Genomic DNA, 21,375 nt, shown 5'->3' on the forward strand with positions numbered 1-21,375 from the left:
CGTGGTAAACCAACTGCAGACTAAACGAAACTGGTTCCTAAGATGAGAAGTGATTCAGAGTGTGTAGCAGCTCATTAAAAAAAATAACAAAAAAAGGCATTTGTTAATGAGTACAGAAAATGCCAGTGAACGAGAGCGCCCCACTCCATTACGATGCTCCCGGAGCTGCTCGACCCTAATTCTGCAACAGCCAGGAGAGAATAAACACGTCCAGAGCCGGTTGTCCTCGCTCAGAGACAGGATAATCTTGGAGAAACATTTTACGGTGTATCGTTTGAAGAAAAGTGCATTAGTCTTTCCTGAAAAAACATTTGGTTGACCTTGAAAATAAAAGCATTCATGAGAAGTATGAGCAGAAGTTTTCATTATTCCTTAAGCCCTCGCTTCAGAGAGACAAAAAATTCCACCCTCCATTGCAGCGCCACAATGCCAAGTTGCCAAGCAACTGATCTTTTATGGTGGATCGCCACGGAGACGGATGTAAACAAAATCATAAATCCCATTACCCTGCTAAATACTGGGTCTGGGTTAGAAAGGGAGCAAAGTTGCTGCTTTTCAGGTTAAAAGAGATCATATGAAACGGTGAGTGGCAAGATTTGAGTCCAAGTAAATTGTCATGGGTGAGACGGTAATCAATGTAGCTTTTTTTCTTTCAACGGCCAGCCGCCCCTGATTTTCCTGTATCGAGGAAAGCAGTCAGAGTTGGAAGAGTTCTGAAAGGTAAACAGTACTACTCATTGAGTCCAAGGCTGGAGGCCGAGGGGTTGAGGACATTTATCTAAAGGGTCACACAATTAGTATTCAGAAGATTTCAACTGCTAAAATTGAATTAAAAATTCAACGTGCTCCCACCGGGTTAGAGCTGGGGCATGTAGAGACGTCTGCCCTGAGTGGACAACAAATCCCACACGCGGGACGACCCCTGCCCGGCCACCGCTCTTGTCGTGGTCCCCGTCAGATGGCCCGGGGCTAACGGCAGGCTCTCCAGAGGGCACAGCTCGGTCACCCTGGTGTAAGTACTCCCAGTGGCTGTCGATTTCAAGCTACCGACGTGAGACCCAAGCCCGGGCTCTCCTGTGCAGTGGGGCCAGCTCCTAACACTCCTAAAACGATGTCAGTCCCCTGGCCTAACCCCAGACCAGGCAAACCACAATTCCTGAGAGTGGGACCCAAATCTTGGCATTTTAAAGAAGGTTAAAAAGTGGTTAAGAAACACTGGACAACCTGGCCGGTGTGGTTCAGTGGTTGAGTGTTGACCCATGCACCAAGAGGTCACCGGTTTGATTCCCGATCAAGGCACACACCCAGGTTGTGGGCCCAATCCCCAGTGGGGGGCATGCAGGAGGCAGCCAATCGATGTTCTCTCTCATGGATGCTTCCATCTCTCTCTCCCTCTTCCTTCCTCTCTCTCTAAAGTCAATAAAGAAAAAAAAAAATTTTGCCCTGGTCGGTTTGGTTCAGCGGTTAGAGTGTCGGCCTGCAGTCCAGAGAGACCTGGTTCAGTTCCTGCTAAGGGCACATACCTCGGTTGCAGTTTGTCCCCGGCCCTGGTTGGGTTGTGTGGGTAGCAACCACTCGATGTGTCTCTCTCACATCGATGTTTTTCTCTCTCTCTCTCCCTCCCTCCCACTCTATCTGAACAAAAAAATGAAAAAATGTCCTCGAGTGAGGATAAAAAAAAAATTAAAAAAGAAACACTGGCCCTGGCCGGTTTGGCTTAGCGGTTAGAGCGTTGGCTTACGGACCAGAGAGACCCAGGTTTTGTTCTTGCTAAGGGCACATACCTCGGTTGCAGTTTATTCCTGGCCAGGGTTGAGGTCGTGTGGGTGTCTCTCTCACGTCAATGTTTCTCTCTCTTTCGACCTCCCTCTCTCCCTCCCGCTCTATCTGAAGATAAATGCAAAAATGTCCTCAAGTGAGGATAAAAAAATAAATAAACACTGATCAAGAAGCTTCATGGTCAGGGGTGTGGTGGCATTTGGGTTTTGTGTCTTAAGAAGGAACTGGACGTGGACCATAAGAATACTTCCTCTCCTCCTGAGTCTGCCGGTCACCCACAGCAAACCAGGACTGCAGCAGTGGTCTGTGTCCTGTCACCCTTCCTCGGGTGACACTCAGGCCACATGCCTTGCCCCAGTGTCCAGGTCCCAGAGACTCCAGCAAAGGGCCACAGACCCAGGTGCCCAGGGATCCGGTGGAGGGAAGCGTTGGGTGAGTTGGGGGAGACCTGGAACATGAGCCCCGTCTGAAGGGGTGGTGGTGGTGGCTCGTTTGGGGCGTGTCATTGGTCAGAGGAGGGGCCGCTGGCCAACATTCAGCCACATCTTCAGTTCTTCCACACAGGACACAAATGTGGATTTTTATGGGAATTCTTCTGGTGTTGGCAACTAATTCAAGTTTGAAAAATTGTTAAGCCAAGCAAAACCATCTGTCCAAGGTCCTCTGCCCCCTGGCCTCTGGGGGAGGGGCTCCTGCTCGGGGATGACCACAGACCTGCAGGGTGGCCAGGGGCCTCGCCTGCCTCTCTCCCACCCCAGGATTTAACCCAGAGCACAGAGCTGGCTCCAGGGTCCTGGAACAGGCCGAGATAAGGGCTCCGCAGTGCTTCATTTGGGAGGAAATTCCTAGACACACGGGTGTGGCGGGGGGGGGGGCAGGAGGGAAGCTGATAAAGGGGTGTGTCCAAGCCAGTGACTCCAGAAGGCAGTCCTGTGGGGACCCTGGAGACAGAGTGGAGCACCTGAGTTATCCCAACCAAGAAGCATCTACCTCATCACTGGTCAGAGCTGCTTCCGGAACAATACAGCACTCAATACAGAAAGGCTCTCGGGTGTGTACCGTCCTGCCGGCTGGGTCACGGAAGCAGCGTCACGGAAGCACCTCAGCGCAAACACGGTGGAGTTCAGAGCCCAGCAGGGGGGCGTCGGGTCCAGCCGGCTCCCCCTTTCCTCCCAGCAGAATGCGTAGGCATACTGGGAAGGGCCCGGGTTATTTTAACTCAGAGTTCAAGGGAAGAGGAAGGAATAACTGAGTACGTAAATAGGAGCAATTATTATCTCTAAATGATGGGATAGGTCATGATATTTCCTTAACCTTTCCTATCCGTTCAGGCTCTTGTAGTAAGAATTAATTACTATAATGACCGGTGGTGGGCGGTGATGTCCCCCACACACTCCATTTATCAAGCAGGTACGTTGCCTCCACCCAGGTCCCTTCTGCTAACATCTTACAACCGTTTACTCCCCGCCCTGACAAGAGCCCTTTGTTCTGGGGGTTCCCCTCATCCACCATCCCACCTGACTGACACGGGAGTGGAAAGGGCCTGTGGGGTCCGGCTGAGACTGCATCCCCACTGTGCTCCCTCCGGCCGCTCTGCTTCCCTCACCCCTTCTCCCGGGAGCTGTGTGCAGAGACCGGCACGCAGGAGCCGCTGGGCTCTGCTCCTGAGAAAGCGGAGCTGGGACGGCGAGCTACCTGTGTCCTCGCAGGCTCCCGAGCCCCGCTCCGCTGACGGCCCTCGGCCTGTCACAGTTTGTTTGTGCCATGAAGCAACTGCTTTAATTTTCAAGTTCCCATGCTCTCTTCTTGAAATAAAAGATTACTTTATTTCAGGAGTGACACATTGAAGTTCCCCTTGGAGAAGTCAGCGAATGGCAGGTGACGGACGAGGTCCACCTGGTGGGGACGTGGTTCGAGGGAGAGCAAGGACCTCACCACCCAGGGGTCCACGGGCGGCGGCCACGCTGGAGTCCACACTGGACTGGGATGCCTGGGCCTTCGGAATCATCAGATCATTCTAAAAATTCAGATATTTATGTGAAATTTCCTGATTTTTAAATGTTGGCTCAGAGTTTTCTAAAAACGCTGCACGGGTCAAGCACAACATTCCGTGGCTGAATCCGACCCAGCGGCTGTCATGTCAGGTCCTCTGTTTTCTTGAACAAATTTGGGGGGAAAAAATCGTCCACCATTAGCCCACTTGCGTACTGAGAACAGAGACATTTCTGTGCCCTCCTCCCCTGGTCGTGCCCCTCCCCCCCTGCACAGGAGCCGTGGGAGGCCCTGGTGCCCACGAGAGGGGACGCACTGTCGTCCTCGCCTTCTGCGGGGACCCGGGATCTGCCGCTGCAGGAGGCGAGCTGTTTGCTAAACACGCGTCTCCCGCCGACGCTGAGATGCTGCTACATGTTCTCAGAGAGGAGAAACAAACACATTCCTAGTTCCAGATTATAAACTAGGAAATACTAAGAAGTTTCGGCACAATCTCCTGAAAAGGTCTCTTCAGATCAAACTTTTGAACCCTGGTCTAAAACAAAGGTTCTTTCCTGAAAAAGGCCAGCTGCCTTCTGGGGACTTGAAAGGGCTGGAGGAGGCCACACAGATCCCCAGGCCACCCACCCGCCCCACTCGCCCGAGGAACACTTGCCCAAAGGAGTCAAAATGCCTTCGAGGGCATGTCACCGCGTTCCTGTGAGAGCAGGGTCCTTGCTCCATTTCACCCCATTCCAGGTGGCCCTGTGCCTCCGAGTGTGGAGACCACCCAGGCCCCAGTTGTTGGGGCCTTTATATCACTCCAACTTTGACCAAGCATTGTTGCTGTGAAAAATAGCGTAAGCAGATTCATCTCTGCGACTCACTCTGCCATCTTGTGCTCAGGAGGCCCCAGAAGCATCATCTCCACTGACCAGTCACCAAACTCTGCGCCAGGCACTGGGCGAGGCTCCTAGGTGTCACCTTCCGGCTGACCTTCCTCAAGCTGCCCTGGGCCTTCAGACGTCCCAGGAGCTGTGGAAGGAAGTCAGGTGAAGCGCCGCCCTCCTTCCCTGAGGGCGGGGCCGCAGCGCAGGGAAACACTCCGAGCCTGGGGGAGCTCATGTGCAACAGCTCAGGAGGTGGCCTTGGGGGAGCCCGGACCCAGCAGGGTCCCCACCAATGTTGGGGTGAGAGCACCTGGTCCCGAGGTGGCTGGAGCGTTAAGTGAAATGGAGCAGAGGAAGCACTGGGTGCGGAACCTGCACAGGTGAGGGGCGCATCCACATCAGACCTGACAGGTGGTGGGACGGCTGGACTCAGGCCGCAGGGCCGTGGGACCATCGGGCACGTCAGCGGGAAGACCCTGCAATTCCCATTCAGAATCTAGCTCATTCGTTCATTTGACTTGGATGCACTGAGTGTCCCTTCCTCACTGAGAATATGATTTTTGAGTGAAGACTGGAAGGAAGGAGAGAGGGGCCTCCCTGAGTCCTGGGGAAGGAGGGCATTCCCAGCAGGGAGAATAGCGATCGCCAAGATACCCAGGCCGGAGCACGCTTGGCGTGTCCAGGGGAAATTGAGAAGCCCGGGGCACTAAGTGAGGTGAGCAAGGGGACAGCAGAGTCAGAAGGCAGAGAGGACGGGGGTGTTTTGTGTCCGTCAGAGCAGGGACCTGGGCTGTTACTGTGAGTGAAACAGGAAGCAGAGGCAGAAAGCGTGTCTGACTCACACCCTAACAGAATCACCCTGGCGACTCTGGGGGAGAACAGATGAAAGGGGCCAGGGTTTAAGCAGGAAGATCAGTTAGGAGACTTGGTGGCCTGGGCCAGTGTGGTGGCCGTGGTGGCACTAAGTGGGACATTTTGAGTACAGTACTCAAGAGAGGCCACATGACTTGCTAACGGGTTGAACACAAGGAATGAAAGAATGGGAGAGGTCAAAATGCCTCCTTGGTTTTGTGTGAGCCGCCAGAAGATGGAATTTCTGGTCCCTGAGATGGAAGGGCTGGGAACGGTCTAGGGGTGACTATTCAGTTCTGACCTGGCCAGTGGGTGGCAGCTAAAGGTCTCCAGCTCACAGTTGTATATGAGAGATTGGAGTTCAGGGGGGAGCCCTGGCTGGACACAGATATATTTTCAACTGATCCGGGTCCAGATGGGATCGACAGCCAGGGGCCTGAGCGTAGGAGGGAAGAGGGAACAGGCCCAGGCCCAGAGCCGAACTTGCTGTCACAGGGTGGCGTCAGGTGGTCATTTAAATACCTGTTTACAAAAGAAAAATTCTTTTCTAACACATCCTCAACCCCAGAATGAAAAGAACCAAGAAAAACAGTCCCGTAGACACACAAGTCAACCAGGGTAGAGTCTCGAGAGACCGAGTCCTGAAGAACAGACACTCACACGATGCTCCTTTCTGCGCTCCGTGTTTGTCTCGTGATTTCACCTCACCCGTGAACTTGACAGCCCTGCTCGTGACTGCTGCACGTCATTCCCTGCCCTCCCTGCCAGGCAGACTTTCTCAGTTCAGCCTCAGAAGTTATCCGTTAAGTCTATGTTAGCAGATCACCTGAATTTTTGCAGGAAGAGGTTTGCTGTCAGTCTACTTGGGCCAACTGGAGACTCTTCAGAGCTACACAGTGGCGCTGTGATGTGGGCACCCTTGCTTCCTCGAGTTGTAAGGATGTGTGCATTGTACTTGTCTCTAAGGCCCGTGGGATGGTTAATTGTGGGAGTCAACTTGACGGGGTAAAGGGATGCCAGATAGCTGGCAAAGCATGATTTCTGGGTGTGTCTGTGAGAGTGTTTCCAGACCAGATTAGTATTTGAATCAGTAGGCTGAGGGAAGAAGACTGTCCTCACCACCGCAGGCGGGCATCATCCAATCCACTGAGGGCCCAAGCAGAACAAAAAGGCTGAGGGGTGGGTTTGCTCTCCGCTTGAGCTGAAAACCCATCTTCTCCGGACCTTAGACATCGGCGCTCCCGGTTCTCAGGCCTTCAGATTCAGACTGAAACGACACCACAGCTTTTCTGGGCCTCCAGCTTGGAGACTTCTCAGCCTGCATACTCACCTGAGCCCATCCCTCATGGTAAATCTCTCTCTCGCTCTCCTATTGGCTCTGTTTCTCTCGAGAACCCTGACTAATACAGACTGTATCCATTAGCTTTTGCAATAATATTGTTGCTAAACAAAATCCCCCAAACTAGTGGCTACAACAATAAGCATTCATTTATTATGCCTTCCAGCTCACCCATCTGCGGTCAGCGGGGCTCTGCTCTGAGCCTGACTGTAGCTGCTGGTTTGTTTGGGTCTCACAGTTCCTTTTCTTTGGGGCTGAGCAGGCGATCTGGGACACAGTCTCATGGTGACAAGAGGACAGACCTAATAACACAAGCACATTTCACGTTTTTGTTTGTATCCTATCCACTAACATCCCATTGGCCAAGCCAGTCACATGGCCAGACCCAACATCACGGGGGCAGGAAAATATTCTCCACATCTAGTCACCAGGAAAAGGACATACATACAGGAAAGGGTAAAAATTTGGGAACAATTCTGCAATGTACCATTTAGACTTTTCTTGGGCTCGACCCTTTATAGCAATGCCACATTGTATCAGGTATTTTCTGATCAAGCATACATAGACTTTCTAAGTCAGTAAGAAGATAAACTGTGGCCTGGGAACTCTGTTCTCTGGAGACAGAGCTTCTGCCTTTAAACTGACTTGCTAATGCATCGAGGCCATTTATGAGGTTGAATAAAGAATAATGTTTCCAGATGAGCTGGGTCAGAGCGGGAGAGGACTTTCTTACAGGAGAGCTGGGTTTCTGCAGTGGGCTGCAGAGTGGGCTGGGACAAGTGGAATAGGAAAACCACTCAAGGTATCCTTTTCTGGTGGTTAATATAATTTTTCTCACCCAGGTTTTATAAATATGGGCCATAATGAAACTGGCCCTGGACTCTTCACACCCAAGTGTTTGCTGATTTGACCTTTTAACCACAGGATTAACAAGACACATTTGTTCTGGCTAGTTCTGCAAATTCTTCCGGTTTCATAATTCAATCAAAGATAATAGTAAGTGGAATGAGAGGCTGCTCCTGGGAAAGCCAAATGCAGAAGGGAAACAAAAATAAGGGGAATCAAAGACCTAAATTTTATGTATGTCTTGAATTGGTTTGGCAGGGAACCAAACAGAAAAAACTCCTTCCCCTCTTTAGCTGGCTTATTTCCACATCACAAAAGCATTGTGCAGTCTGGTTCAGCTCTGCGGCTTCTTCTCACGAAGGGCCCAGCCTAAGGGAAGGCCCAGGTGCAAAATGCAAGTTTCGGACAGAGGTGTGCAGGACACTGGTTGGTGGCTTGTTTCCAGCATCCAAGGACACCCTGTCCCCTGATGAAGAGGCTCCCAGGAAGCCGCCTATCAATAACTGACAGTGAAACAATGTGTTTCTATCAAGGTCTCCTGGAATGTAGCGGTTAGGAGCGTGTGCTTGGGTGTGAGAGAATCTTGGGTTCAAATCCCTAAACTGCTACTCACTAGCAGTGTGGACTTGGACACATTACTCAGCCTCTCTGAGCCCCCATTTTCTCATCTGTAACTGTAGAATGGCACCTGTCTCGCAGGGGTGTGGCAAGGATGGAAGGAAGTGGACGTGGACAGCATGTGCACAGTGGCTTTGTGCGTCATAGGGGCTACTTACTGTCCAAGAATCTACCCAGTTTCCAAAGTCTCCTTTTTATTGGAACTAAAAGTAACATGTATTATCTTCATAAATGCTGAAGACATACAAGTGTTACATTCAAATCTATCCAAATCTCCCCAAAGAAAGCACCCACGAGGCTGTCAGAAGCAGCTGGCTAAAGCCAGTGGGTCAGATACCCCACTGACCAGTGGGCCTGGGCACGGGCCTGCCTTTGGCCTCCTGCACTTCAGATGACTCATCTGGCCCTTGTCTGGCCACTGGACTCCTCCCCACCCACTATCCCCATGGAGTCAGGAGACCACAGGCTCAGGACCAGCCCCCTCAGCCCACCTGAACTACACTCTCAATACCTGGGACTTTAGGCCCAAGAACTGACCAGAGGGGGCTGTTTGCAGGGTGTACAGATGGAGCTGGAGATGCTGCTGGCTGGGTGTTCGCCCTCATGCATTCGCAGCCCTTGCCTGTGGACAGGGAGCAGGGAGCGGGTGGGCGCGTGGATGGCTGAGGACTGGCTTCTCCATCTGGAAATCCAAGCAATCCCAGTGCAAATCGAGTCTTCCAGGCCGAGTGGAAGGGTATTTGCCAAGATGGCAGGATAAGATTTATTTAGCAATCAGTTTATACACTTTATAAATACAATGTAAATATTTGAAAATTGTAAATATCTAGACATCTGATAGGCAGGCCTCCATGTAGACTCTTGCTTCTGGTCCATGTTAGGGGCAGGTCTGTCACCTAGGAAACCCCAGAAATCAATGAATATTGATTGGACTCTGATGCTTCTCCCATGTGTTCACTTAAAGATCCCTGGTGACTGAGCTCCCAGCTGGCTCGGGCAAACCACACACCGCCGCGGCGCCAGGCCGCAGGAGCCTCCACACGCGGTGGCCGTCTGGCTTGCTGATTCCAGTAGCCAGTGGAGGCAAAGGGCCCGGCTTCAGAGCTCCCAGGCCCCAGGGCTCACACCCCACCCCATAGCCCAGGGCCCCACTTAGGAGATGGTGGCAGATGACATTTTCCAAAAATGGCCACAACACTATTTCTCCTCCCGTATCCTCTTCCAGGGACCTGCCACTCTCCCTTCGAGAGGCCGAGCTCGCGTCCCCTTCCCCTGCACCGGGTGTCTTCGTGGAGGACTGAGCAGGAGGCCGCGTCTCCAAGGCTAGACCATAAATAGCAACGCAGTGTCTGCCAGGCTCTCTAGGGACACACCCGGGAGTCCTGAACCCCTCCGCAAGAAGTCCCAATCCTCTCAAATTGGTATGCTACACAGACCATACTGCCAGACCAGGTAGAAATGGAAAAGGTGCCTGAGAAAAAGACCCCCTTAGGGAACTGCCCTGTAACCCGAGAGAGAGCCCAACAGACTGAGGCCAGTGCCGAACAACGGGGCTGCGGGCAGACGGTCCGAATCTGCACAGACGAAGTTCAAAGACGCTGAAATCAGGAGAGGGGACGTAGAGTCCATGAAAACCATCTGTTCACGCTACTTCCCATGGCAACTGATTATTGTGATGCCCAATCGGCCCCTAATAGGCTCCGCTCTTCCGGCACCTGGGACAGGCCCCCGCATGGCTCCCGCGGCACTGACCGGCCCTGGTCACACAGCTCAGCAGATTTCTCCAGCAGGGGCCCCTCCACGCCTTGGCCCCAGGCCAGGCCCCGACCAGAGGCTCCACAGCAGGCCGGCCTGCTGAGCCCTCCAGCGTCTCGGGCTTGGTCATGCGAGTCAGAGGGCCGGTCATGCGCAAAGGGGCCCCCAGTCGAAGCCCTGCCCCTCCCAGATTTAGGGGAGCTACCTATATAAAAATACTGGCAAGCGCTTTCAACACTCTTACAAGTCAAGCACATGCCGGTCATAGCTCTTTGGGGAAAATCCATTTATATCTTCTTTTTCCTTGTGCCACTTTTCACTGGGCACCTCAGCTCAGCCGTCACCCATGCACTTTGAACTAGAGTGTGGCCTCGGGCAAGAAACACAAACCAAGTGCCCACCAGGATTGGAAAAGAAACCCCTTTTTAAGGGGGCTTCGGCAGAGGGGAGCCGCCAGGTGGAAATGTCAGCCCAGTTTTGCCAGGTCTTCACATTCCTCCCTCAAGAAGCCAGAAATTCACATTTTTGCATTAAAGGTCCCTAAGTTTAAGATATTGGCAACCAAAAGGAAACAGTGGGTACCATGCCCAGATCCCAGGCCTTCCCGCTCCTGAGCGCGCAGGCTGAGATCCAGCAGCCAGCAGCAGCGCCTCTGGGCCGGGGCGTTTCTCTGAAGCCTTGTGCAGAGAGAGGGCTTGTCAGGCATTTCCTAACCCCAGGAGCAGCCCTCAGTGCTGACCGATTTGGGGGACAAATGCCCCAGCTGCCTCCCTGCTGCTAGGATCCCTCCGAGGCCCCTGTCGTCAGTGCTACCCGGACTCTCCACCAGGGCGAAGCGCCACGCCTAACCAGTTTGATCATCGGCCCTTAATTATCTTCCATCCTTTTCCTCCCTCCTGTCCCTACTCCTCCCCTGGCATTTCTTAGGATGGCTTTTCATATAAACTGTGTGTACCTGAATCTTAAAACCAATTCAAGACTTTTTAAATGGGCAGGGCCACTGTATGCCATGTCCACTTTTCAAGGGCATCCATGAGGGGTACACGGAGGCTAGCACCCAGCCAAGCTTCTCCCACCAAGTCCTGCACCTCAGAGCATGAGTGGTGTCGGCTGGAGCACAGGAATTCACACACAGAGCAGGAGGCTTGAAAACGCCGAGGCCAGCGATGGCTCCTGAGTCACCAGCCTGTACCTTCTGATTTAGAGGAGGCAGCATCTGCTGTTCCGCTGGAACCCGGCCCAGGCCTCTTGCCCACAACCCCTCCTGCCTTCTGTCCTGTTGAGACCAGGCATCTACCAGAGTTCTCCTATGTTCTCCACTATCTCTGATCAAAATTCCATCTAAGGAAGGTAGCCAATTAATTCCTTTACATTTAGGTTTATGTAGGACCATAGGTAGAAGTATTGCCCATGTGCATATTAGCAGCCAGTCTGTATTCTGTTTCTCCTTCACCTCAGTCTCTGGCAACCATTAATCTCCTTTCTGCCTCTATAGATGTGCCTCTTCTGGACATTTCATGTACATGAAACACTATAAAATGTGGTCTTTTGTGTCTGGCTTCTTTCGCTTATCAGAATCTTTCAAAATCCATCCAGTTTTTGGTACGTATCAGTCATTCTTTTTTATTGCTAAATAATATTCTATTGCATTGACGTACCAAAATTTTAATTCTTCATTCATCAGCTGATGACCATTTGGGTTGTTTATACCTTTCAGTTGTCAAAAATAGTGCTGCCATAAACAATTATTTGTTTGCCTATTTTCAATCCTTTGGGGTATGTACTTCAGTGTAAAGTTTTTGAGAAACTACCAAGTGTTTTCCACAGTGACTGTACCATGTTATATTTCCACCAGCAATGTGTAGAGGATCTAGGGGAAGTTTTTTTCCCCCACAAACTTCCCTGAGAGGTCTCCTTCCCCCATAACTTCAGAGGACAAACTGATGGACTACAATAAGAAAAGCGGGTCCTTTTCTTCTAAGCCTCAGTGTTTTAAAGTGGCAACGTCCAAAACCTGAGACCAAGCACGGTGATTTTGTCTGGACCCTCTGGCTGACCTAAGAATTAGATTGACATGAGACAGGGTAACGAGAGAGAGTAACCAAAGTATTGTGCGTGTACGTACGGGGTCTCCGTGGGAATGTGAGACCCGAGGACAGACCAGGCAGCTGAGGCGGCTGTGCCCTCTACACTAAGGAGAAAGGAGGCCAGTGGTTTGGACTTCAACCAGCAGAAAGGCAAATTCACAGGTAGATGAGAAAGAGCAAACATGGTAAACAAATTCTTGCTGGGCCGTCTGGGCCACCCAGAAACAAGGGGACACAGAGGACATTCCAGTGGAATAGACTGACTGGCTCCTCCCTGTGCATACGATGCTAAGGTGTTAGCTCCTTCCTTTAAGCAGGTTTTCCTGATGAATTCCTTCAGGCAGTTAAGGGGTAGGGGAGGTGACAGGTTCTTCTCAAGTCTCTTGTTTCTTAAACATAGCTAGCTTGAAGTTGTCAAAATCCCCCAAAGTGGCATATTTTGAGGTGGTAAACGTTGCCGCCCTCCCCGCGGTTTGCTCTGTTCCAGGCTCAGACGGACCGTTGGGGAGGTTGGTTGTCACCACAGCTTTGTTAGTGTCACTGCACTGCCCTGCCCCACGGAAGAACTGTCTGGAAGACGGAAAACCTGGCCTCGACCTTCCTGGGAAGCGGCCCCAGCAGGGGTCAGGGTGCTCCACTGCGGAGGTAGACCCCCCCCCCCGACAAGAGGTGACAGGGGCCCGTTCCAGGACAGAAGAGGCTCTTTGGTGGGGAGTCCTAAAACCACAAGTCTATTGCAGAGATGGGCCTTTCAGCGGAAGGAACTGCAGATGGTCTGACCAGACCGGGGCGTCCACTGGCCCCCAGGTGTGAGGTGGTCTCAGTGGGGAGCCCGGGCTTACACATTGGAAACGAAGATAAGAATGGAGAGAAACAGCCCAATGCTCTCCTCTTCTTCTGGGGTCAGTTCTAGTTCAGAGCCCTCCTGGGTTCAGTGAATGAGCTCTAACTGCCTCCAGAGAAGCCCAGACCAGGAGGCGAGTGGTCTGAAAGCCTGGGCTGCCTCTTGTCGCTTTCCTAGAGCACATGAGGTTAACGTTCCTGTGTCTGGGGAGGATTCTCCAAGGATAATGAGCACAATGTGAGCACAGCTCCCTCCAACTGTGCTGGGGGAGGGGGGTAGAACAACAACCAGGACTCGGGGTCCAGGCGGCTCTGAGGAGGGCAGGATTCCCAGAGGTTTTGGTTCTTTTGCTCAGTTTGGAGACGTTTTCCCTAAAATCATTTTGTTCAGCCCATCTTCAGATGTGAACTGGCAGGACATACAACACTGACTCTCATGAGCTGCAGGAATCCAGCTTCCTAATATTTTCCAATTCCAAATATAAAACAAACCGAAGAAGCATTAAAATAATTTGAACTTCAAAGACTTTCTAATTCCTAGTGGCCACAGTGAAATTAAATAAGAATCGGCCAGCCCACCCCCCCCCCCATTCTCTCCCCCCCTTCCTCTCTTGTTTAAGGAAGGGGAAATAAAAACAAAAGGGACACAGAGCCCATGCAGCTCTAGGAAATGTTTGCAGGAAGGTTCTTTAGCTTCTAAGTAACATTTGTAACCAAGGTTCAGCGAGCAGCCTCTTGTAATTACTGTGGTTGCCCCATTTGCGGCTATCTCCGAGGCCAGTAAATCTTGAAATTACAGGCTGACCACCCCGGAGAACTGAGACAGAGTCAGCCACATCTCTCAAAGGCACTGCCCTGGGCCATTCCCGCCCCCTGAGATGACTTGCTAGCCAGGGAGAAGGCCCCGCCAGGGAGTGACTCCCAGACCTCACTGTGGCTTGGAAGTAAATAAAACCAGGGTGGGTGGCCTGAGACGCCCCGCACCCCAGGAGAAGGAAAGGCGGCTAGCTCAGACAGTCTCCGTGGCACCTTCATCGTTTCTCCCCAGGTTGGACTGCGGGCTAGGGCCCCAGAGATAGACAAGAAGAGGACAGAGGCAGGAACTGAAAGGGGGAAACTAGAGATGCCTTGAAAAGGAGATTTTTCCTCTTGAAATACTGTTTCTTTCTCTGGAGGAGCACAACAGATACCTACAGAGGAATCCAGATTAATGACACATGCCATTTAATAAATGGAGATCAAGATTTAACCTTGATCATGGCTTTTTTTGTTTGTTTGTTTGTTTGTTTTTGTTTTTTTTGTATATGCCCCTAGCAGGAACCAAACCCGGGACTTTCTGGTCCGCAGACCAACGCTCCAAACGCTGAGCCAAACCGGCCAGGGTTTGATCATGGCTTTAAACATGAACACTGACAATGGATGCTCATAACATATGCCTATTCTAGACCTCCAAAAAATGATTTAAAATCAAATAACAAAGACCTATGAAATGTTGCTCAGGACACCATCTTGGGCTATTTTTGAGATGAGACTCTTGGTTGACCTGTCATGCACACACCTTCATAAGGACAGAGACACCATGAAGGACATTTTCCATTTTCTCTCTGTGGGTCCCTTGAACAGCTCTTTCTGTTAATTCCCCCAGTGCTGAGGCCTCAGTTAGATGCATTAGGATAGAAGCAGGACTGGGAGAAGTTCAAGGCCCTTCCAGGGCCTGAGCCTGTGATAATGAAGTGTATTCTCAGCGTCCCGTACATCACACGTGGATTTCACCATCTCTCCTTATATAACGCATTTCACTGAGCTTTTAAAATGAGGTCATAGATACCTATAAAATCTGCTTCACTGCTGTCTTTATCAATTCTACTATCTACAAAAGCTCAGCAGCATCTGATTTTGCAGTTGATTGGTATAAATAACACATCTGGGTCAAAGATTAAAATAATATTCCCCAAGCCATTTAGTACCTATCAATGGCCTGCTGCCCTTTCTGTCTACTCTAAGCTGGCATCTTCCAGCCCCTCCACTGCTCATCCGAATTCCCACATATGTTCCTTTCAGCATCTCCAGAAAAGGTACCACAGGGCTGGAGGAGGGGGGGCAGGGAGGCATGTCTGGGGCGGGGGTCAGGCAGGGGTCTTTGCCTTCTTCTGGGGAGAATGACACAGAGCATTCAGTGACTTGCCCAAAGCCATAGAGCAGAAAAACAAAAGGGGAGAAAACCAAAATTATTTCTTCCCACTGTTTGTTCTGCTGTCCCCAGAACATCAGAGGTCTGAGGATCATCATTCAGACCCTGTTGCATTTTTGTTTAAGAGGACAAGAGATCCCTCAAGCAAATCCGTTGCCACACTATGTAAAAATGTTCTATACACAAACAAGAGGAGGATCCTACACAAAGCAGGAAGCCAGGAGAAAGGGGGGAGGAGGAAAGAAGGGCAGAGCAGAGGTAGGAAGAGAGAGAGGAAGGAAAGGAGGAAAACAGAATCACAGGGGAGGCTGCAGAAAATCAGTTTTGCAAAGGAGACTGCATTTTCGTTGCTCCAGGCCTGTGGGGTGGTGGAAGCCGAGGAGTAATTCACTCAGCACTGGTGGTCGCTGGGGAGGGGGTGCCCCCAGGCAGCCTCACTCTCTGCTGTGCAGACTTCAAAGCACCCATTAGACATTAACATACTGATCCCTCCTCCATCCCCACCCTCAACCTGGGGGGCCTTGAGTTAGGATGAGTCTTCCTGGGGGAAACTGAGGAGGGAAAATGAGCCAGTGAAAGGGCTGGGAATGCCCCCAGACGGCCTCTAAAACCCGTTGCTAACAGGAGCCATCAAGGGCACTGCCCTGGTCGTCAGCCAGCTGGTCTGCGAGCCCAGCCATTTAAAAGACACGGTTCTCTTTGGGATCAGAGGTACAGGAAGTCCCAGGTGAATAATAAAATCCGCAGTTTCCAGGTCTCTTCCATTCAAGACAGGCAGTCTCCAGGGGCCTTTACTGAATTCCTGAGGACTGGCATGCCCTCCCTGTAGGACCCCAAAGATTTGCATCCAGTCAATGTTTGGCTTCCCTCTCGGCTCCTATGGAGAATAGACTGCTGGAAACCCAGACACCCCGCGGAGGGGACTGGTGCCAAGTCGTCTGGGGCCCCCTCCCCCGGGAAGCAGGAAGCACAGCCAGCCTTGTCACCATGCCCTAAAGTAGGATGGATGGTCCTGGTAAGCCGATCCTCGCTAATGTAACCATAGGTGCTGCCTCATACACATACATCCCCCCAGACATTTCCCACCAGCGCAGAGCCCTTCCCTGAGGCCAGCTCTGCCCCCCCACCCCCAGCCTGGAACCACCCAGGGCAATGTCACGCTCAGAGTGGGGACCAGAGTGTGTGAAGTGTCTTTGTAATGGCAAATGGGGGGCCCAAAAGCCTTCCTTTTCTTCATTTATCATTTTCTATAATGTACCTATCACACCCCTTGCTCCCCTCATCTTTGCCAAACTAAACAGCCTTAGTCTTGCTAATCTCTCCTCAGATGGAGACCGGGCCATAAATCTAATCGCCGAGGAGAGGCCTTCCCCGACCAGGCCTGGGCCTGCGAGCGCAGGGGAGGGACGCTCGGCAGATAACGGGGACCCCTGTCACCGGCGCCTTACAAAGTGCAGATGTGGCGGCGATCGCGCGCCTGCTGTGAATCCGCCAGCCCGCGAGGGGTAGAGGCATCGACTTTGCTCGTGACCCCACCCTCTGTCTTTTGTCCTCAGCAGCACATTATGTTTGAAACGTAGGGGGAAATTGGGAAAAGAGGACTGGACACTGGCTGGGCCAGGATAACCTGGAATTAAATCCCATTAGCTTCTCGAATCCATTTTAAAAGGTAAAAAGAGCCCTGGCCATTTTGGCTCAGCAGTTAGAGCGTCGGCCTGCGGTCCAGAGAGACCCGGGTTCGGTTCCCGCTAAGGGCAGGTATCTCGGTTACAGTTTGTCGCCGGCGCTGTTTGGGTCGTGGGGGCGGCAGCCACTCGATGTGTCCCTTTCACGTCGATGTTTCTCTCTCTCTCCCTCCCACTCTATCTGAACAAAAAATGGAAAAATGTCCTCGGGTGAGGATAAAAAATAGTAAAGAGATGTCATGACTGGAGTTAAGCATGTTGTCTGTGTGCATTGTTTAAGTAATAGGATACCGTCTCGGGACCCCAGACCTGCTCTGACATCCCCCAGATGACTTCTGGAGGCACACTGGCCATTCACCTCTTCCTCCCAATCACCTGGGGCATTGACAAGGGATGTCATGAACTTATTAATGTGTTTTGTTTTTGTTTTTTTTCAATAAATCCTAATTTTTTGTGGTGTTCTGCTTTCAAAAAGTGAAAGGAATGGAACCTTCTTTTCCATCTTTAAAGAAGAGCAGCGGTGGGCTGACTCTGCCAGTGCGTCTTAGGGATGCTAGAAAGGGCTTTGTGCCCTGGCCGGTTTGGCTCAGCGGTTAGAGCGTCGGCCTGCGGACCAGAGAGGCCCGGGTTCGGTTCCTGCTAAGGGCATTTTGTCCCCGACCCCGGTTGGGGTTTGTGGGTGGCAGCCAGGGTTGTGTGGGTGGCAGCCAGGGTTGTGTGGGTGGCAGCCAGGGTTGTGTGGGTGGCAGCCAGTCGATGTTTCTCTCTCACTCTTCTTCCTTCTCTCTCTCCTGCTCTATCTGAAGATAAATGCAAAAGTGTCCTCAGGTGAGGATTAAAAAAAAAAAGAAAAGCTTATGCGTTGAGGGCATCCCCTGGGCCACCTAGAAAACCATGTTTTTCCTTTACCCCTCTCATCTCCCAGTCATCTTCAAAAGAGGACAGTCATTCCAGGAGACAGGCAGTCTTGGAAAAAGAAAATCTTAAGGCCTTGGTTGCATCTCCTGTCTTCAATGTTTGCCCTGGAGCAAAGGGCTGGATTTGAGCCTTGGGAGCCGTCAGTCAGGCCCACACCCAAGCAGGAAACCACTCGCCTCCGCTCTCCCGGGCAGGGCCCAAGGAGCACTGAGAAACCCCACTGTCCTCGGGTGAGTTCGGACAGGCTCTGACCCCACTCAGTGAATAGCTAAGAAAGACGTGGGTCCCCAGTCACCTGGTGATCTGTGCTCGTCCAGTGGGTCCAGATAAGAGACCGGGGACACCACCAGAAAGTCCTCAGTCCAAAACACACGCATGGCCTCTCTTAGTGAGCCATCAATTGTATCTAATGGTAAGAAACTGAAAATATCAATGTGTACATTAAGGCAAACACATTTAAAAAATAATAATAGCCCTGGCCGGTTTGGCTCAGCAGTTAAAGCGTCGGCCTGCGGTCCGGAGAGACCCGGGTTCGGTTCCCGCTAAGGGCACGTACTTCAGTTGCAGTTTGTCCCCGGCCCTGGTTGGTCGTGCGGGTGGCAGCCACTCGATGTGTCCCTTCACGTCGATGTTTCTCTCTCTCTCTCCCTCCTGCTCTATCTGAACAAAGAATGAAAAAGTGTCCTCGGGTGAGGATAAAAAATAAAAAAATAATAAATAATAAAAAATAATAATAAGAGCGCATTTATTTTGTGTTAAATTCACACACACCTTTAGGGGAGGAGGGAAAATGCAATGAATTCTGAGCTGGTGAGGAGTCTCTTCAGATGCCCCAGGGGCTTCCTGGGGTCATTCCCTCCTCTGCAAGTCAAGTTCGACAAGCACCTTAGTGCCTCACAGCCCAACTCTTAAGAACACAGAGCTGGGAAGGCCCTTAAAAGTGGAATGAATGCAAATATTGCAGAGGTCCGGTGGGCAGTAGCTGACCGTTACCCTAGTTAGACAAATACTAATAAGGAAGCAAAAGGAATCAGACATTGTTGAGCCTAATGGGCTGGGACAATGAGCCTGTTTGCTTCCCCAGGAAGCTTAACAACCCTACCTTCTCCCATGTAGGGAGCAGCCCGTTCTCCTGTACACGATTGTGGTGAGGGGACAGGGAGAGTGAAACACATGTAATAGAAGTGAAAATGGGAGCTGCTTGCCCACCGAGGCTTGTCAGTCTAACCTGAGAAAGGGATCATTGGCTAGCGGGTAGACCCATGAGAAGCCCGGGAAAGCTTGGGAAGTTGATTGGTTGTTTTGAAAAAGCTCCTGGTTAAAACCTGGATCAAAAATCTCTCCCTACCCTGCCCCCACGCACTTGCCCATTCGTTGGCACGTTCTCTTGCCTGGAAGCACACAACCATGGGGTCTAGCAGCGACCACAGCCCACAGACTGTGCGGGCTCCAGAGGTCTAAGCTTTGGTATAAAACAGAAACTCAGGACACTGGCCTTGATGAAGACAAGGCTGGGCTTTCCCACAGCAGGAGGGACAAGATGGGACTGGGAACCCAGGAGGAGAACTCCTTTGATTTTGTGATACAAATGAATCATCTTGCCCTGGCCAGTTTGGCTCAGCGGTTAGAGCGTCAGCTCGAGGATCAAAGAGTCGCAGGTTCGATTCCGGTCAAGGGCACGTACCTCGGTTGCAGTTCAGTCCTTGGCCCTGGTTGGGGTCATGCAAGAGGCAACCAATCTATGTGCCTCTCTCACATTGATGTTCCTTTCTCTCTCTCTCTCTCTCTTCCTTCCTCTCTCCCACTCCATCAGAAGATAAATGGAAAAATATCCTCAGGTGAGGATTTAAAAAAAACAAAAAACAGATCAATCATCTAGCCGCCCCACAATCTCCCATTGCATGGTCTGAAAGATGCTTTTCCTGCGATCCCCTGCAAGAGCTTAATTTCCACCAACAGCAGCAGCCCAGGAGCAGCTTAGAGGACTACAGGGGCCAGGACTGGTGTCCAGGTGTTTGTTCCAAGAACCAGCCCCATGAGGCTCAGGAGCCAGGACAAGATAAATATCAGGAGTTAGGACCCTCCTTGTCATAGACCGGGGAACCTTCCTCCCTCTCAGTTTGAGTTCCCTGAGAAGCAGATCCTGAGACAAGAATCCAAGTGCACGTAAATTATTTAGTAGAGGATCCTAGGAAACAGCAGGAGTGGGGAGTGAGACGGGTAGCGTAGGCCACTAAGACATGCAGTACCGAGCAAGCTACCCCTGTGGACAATCGGAGGTTGATCCCTCCGAGGAATTTCAGAAGACACCATAGAATGCATGCCTCAGAAGCAACCCACCCAGTGGGCACAGGCCCTGGGGTACTTACACACCAACTCGGTATGGTCATTGGTTGGGAGCTGCTGGAGCAGGACAGTGGCCAAGAATTCCCCATGCTTCCCCGTGACTTGAGTAGAGCGTACGCCAGTAGACCAACGATGCTCTCAGGCACAGAGGTGCGGGGGCTGGCAGCTGGAAGTCAGCCCTCACTGAAAGGGCAAGGGTGAGGGGGCATCGGTGAGGGGCTCCCAGCCACCGCTGGACCCTCTGCACAGGCTCTGGTTGTCTTCACCGACAGTTAAGCATCAGGCATGGTGACAGACCTCAACCTTATCTAAAAATGAGGTACCTCTACTATTAATGCTTGTATATCACGCAGTGTGCTAAGTGCTTCTTATTTGATCCTTTCAACATACCTAGGGGTGGGTACTGTGATGGCAGAGAAGAAAATGACCATCACAGTTTGAGTAGTTTCTACAGCGAACCTGTCACTGGTAAGGCTGAGACTTCAATCTAGAGTCTGTGGTCGTAACCTCTGCCTCATCGCCAGTACGGAATGCCTGCCTGGTCACACCCCTTCTGTAACGTGGTTGAGCCTTCCCACCTGCCCCAGCTGTTTTTACTGGGGCTCTGAGTGGCCTAATTCGAAAAGATGAACTTGATAAATGGTCTTCTTACCCTGGGATTTGGAACTCATAACTGGAGACCCAGATGTTAGCAAGGTGACCTGGGGTGGGGTGGGTGGAGTTACATGCAAAGTGAACATTTCTAGTTTTTTCCTTCCCATAGTCACCCCCCTCACTCATGGCTGAGCTTAGTTCACATGAGGCTTCTTCACTTTCCCGTGTGATGCCTAGTCTGGGATGGAGGCCACGGCTCGAGGCTGGCCAGCCTCTCGCTCTCCCCATGGCCTCCTCGCATGGGGAGCTTGGGCTTCCTCCCAGCGTGGCGGTCTTGGAGTAGCGGGACTTCTTGCTTGGCTGTTGTTTTCCTGCAGGACGAGTGTTCCAAGAGACTCACGTATTATCTTCCTCAAATCAGCAGCCCGCCCAGGTTCCAGGGGGCAGAGGAGTAGATTTCACTCTCAGTGAAGGGATAGCATTTGCCAACAGGGAAAGAAGGAGACAATCTGACACGTGGCCACTGGCCGTGTACGCTGCCTGCCTGCAGCAGACGGGGTTCCAGAGAGTTGACACTCCCAGGAGCAGTTCTTAACCACAGATAGATGAAGTCTAAACGCCCCGGCTTCCTCCCACCCCTGTGGGTTCATCAGAGGTGGAG

The sequence above is a fragment of the Molossus molossus genome, unplaced genomic scaffold, assembly GCF_014108415.1.
Source record: "Molossus molossus isolate mMolMol1 unplaced genomic scaffold, mMolMol1.p scaffold_m16_p_14, whole genome shotgun sequence".
NCBI lineage: Eukaryota > Metazoa > Chordata > Mammalia > Chiroptera > Molossidae > Molossus > Molossus molossus.